Source organism: Belonocnema kinseyi, chromosome 2 (assembly GCF_010883055.1).
Source record: "Belonocnema kinseyi isolate 2016_QV_RU_SX_M_011 chromosome 2, B_treatae_v1, whole genome shotgun sequence".
Classification (NCBI taxonomy): domain Eukaryota; kingdom Metazoa; phylum Arthropoda; class Insecta; order Hymenoptera; family Cynipidae; genus Belonocnema; species Belonocnema kinseyi.
Genome location: NC_046658.1, coordinates 107,730,275 through 107,733,251, shown reverse-complemented (window position 1 = coordinate 107,733,251; position 2,977 = coordinate 107,730,275).

The following is a 2,977-nucleotide window of genomic DNA, read 5'->3' as shown; positions in this document are numbered from 1 at the left end:
GATAGATAGATAGAGGTAAAGCTATTTCGATTTTCTGAAACAATAGAACGAAGCATTTTTTCTGAATAGCCGTTTTTTCATTAAAATTGGTAAAATGCAATAAATGTCTTATACCATCATGTTCTTGTTTTATTGAGTCTATACCCCAATAAAATGATTAAAATATTAAGTTTATTCAGCTAATTTAATAGATAAATATAAAAAAACTTACCAGTTTAATCTCAGCACAGAGGTATATAATTGCCAAATCTAAAATTATTGAACCATGAACTCCTGCTGGAAAGAAAAAATTGATGAATATTGAAAAATACCTTGAAATATCTCGAATAAAACAAAATCTATTGATATACTCGTACACTGAGTGTACTATTGGGATTCCGGATAAGGACGCGCTAAAGTACTAGCTACGAGACGAATCAGTACTTAAGCACCAACTTTTTAAAACAAATTTTAAAAGTCCAAATAGTAATAAAACTAGCCAAAAAGTCCAACTTACATTATTTTAAATTTTGATCACGACTTTATTTAGGACAAAAGGATCAGAAACGTTTCAATTATTTTCATTCTTTTTGCAAGTCCTAAATAATTTTTTGGACAAAATACTAGAAAAGTTTCAATTTATTTATTTATTTAAATTTTTATAGCGACTGATTGGATTTATGTCCAAAAAAAAGTACAGTGAAGCCCTTCAATAACCCTCCCTTCTATAGCCCTTCCGATAATTGACGCCACGTCGTAGGCGTAACAGGAGCTGCGCGGTGTGCGCGGGTTCTGCGGTTGTTACTCAGGCTAGCACTCAGGCGTGAACCAATACTGAAATAGGAGTAATGTATCAAAAAGGTTCAAAATATGTCTCGCTTCACCAAGACTTTCTTAGGATAAAAGTAATGAAAAGGTCTCACTTAAATTTCTATAGCAGCACTTTTTGGAAGGAAAAGCACCAAAAAAAGTCCCAATTAATTTATTTTTGAATTTTATAAGACATTAATGATTTTCGGGACAAAAGTAGTGCCGAATTTTAATTTTCTTTTTTTTTTAATTTTCTGCTTTTATCCTAAAAAAGTCCTGATATAAAATAAAAAATAAAATTAAGTTGGACGTTTTCGATACTTTTGTTCTACAAAGGTCCCTATAAGCACTTGTAAAAATTTCAATAACAAAAATGGAACTTTTATAGTATTTTCCTCCCATTAATTATTTTTGCACTTGTAAAATAAAAATAAATGAATAAGTGGGATGTCTCTAGTACTTTTATTGTCTATCGCACATTTTAATGAAGTGTTAGGAAGCCATGGAGTAAAGAAGGAATGTGTCACACGTATCACATGCATACACCGTAAGACGTGTAACATATAAATTAAATATTAAGAAATTTAGATCCTATTTTTTGCCCTATATATATTCCTAACTGATGAAATAATCCAACACGCCTCCACAAAAAAAGAATTGACTTAAAATTATCAAAACCAACCATACATATAAGAAAAGTAAAGACACGCCTTCCTTGTGTTATTGGGGAAACAAATTAAAAATGGTTTAAAATCCAAACAAGGGATTAGGGAAAACCCAGAACAACAAAATCCGACCATCATCAAATCATTAAATACTGTTTCAACAGAAATATTACAAAGAATTATACTTCTTTTAAACCCATCTTAGCTCTTAGCTCTATAAACCTTGCAGCTGGGAACGGCTTCGTTAGTGCATCAGCTAACTGCTCACCTGTAGGCATATATTTTAATTTTATTAAAATTTTCTCTACCTGTTTTCTGAAAAAATTATATTTCATATCAATATGTTTCGATCTTTCATGGCTCGTTGGATTTTTAGCAATGCTTATAGAGCTATTATTCTCTTCGTAAATAATTATCGGTTCTAAAATAATTACATTAATACTGTTTGCTAGTGATTTTAACGACATTGCATCGTTTATTACTTTAAAGAGAGCTACATATTCAGCTTCAGTGGAAAAAATTGAGACAGATAACTGTTTCTTTGTATTCCCGCATATTTTACATTTTTAAAATAATTTAAACAAATAACCTGTTGTACTTTTTCGATAGTTTTGATCATTACCACTCCTATCAGAATCAACATAACCGCATAAAAGTTGTTCATAATCTCCCCGGATATGTCAATTTAATACCGATTTAACCCTTTAAGTATCTTATTACTCTCTTCAAACACTACCACAATTCTTTATTATTTTAATTCGAAAATCTACTTAGAATATTTACCGCAATACTTAAATCAGGACAATTGTATATCATTAAGTGCATTAGGCACCCAATTACATTTTTGCAATGAGCATCACAACAATCAGCGATATTAAATTGATCAAGAATTGTCTTTATATACGCACTCTGATTTAAAGTTATTCTATCCTTATTTCTAACCATCTTTATTCTGACAAAAAGCTTTATCTTATTTAAGTAAGTTATGTGAAATCTATATTTTAAATCATCTTTAAAACTTTGCATTGATTCTTTCTTAGCTGCAGCAATGAGTAAATCATCCACATAGGGAACAATTTATATATTTTTTGAAACATCTACTTTGTCCAAAATATAAATACACCGATTAACGGATGAATTTTGGAAACCTTTGTTAAATAGAGTTTGCTCAAATATTTCATACCAACATTTAGCCGATTGCTTCAATCCACATGTGACTTTATTTTATTTGATAACTTCATTACCTTTAGATTTTATTCGTCCAGGAACTCTCATGTAAATTTATTCTTTTAATATGCCATTAAAAAAAGCACTTTTGACATCCATATGGTGAACGATTAAATTAAAATGATTAGTAAAAGCTATTATAAATCTGAAGCTTGAAATTCTTGCGACTGGCGCAAAAATTTCATTATAATCTATTAAATACTCTTGGCTGAAAACACGAGCAATTATGCGAGGGTGTTTTATAAACAAGTAATTGAGCACATCAAATGTAATCATCTGGGAGAGTTTCTTCATTA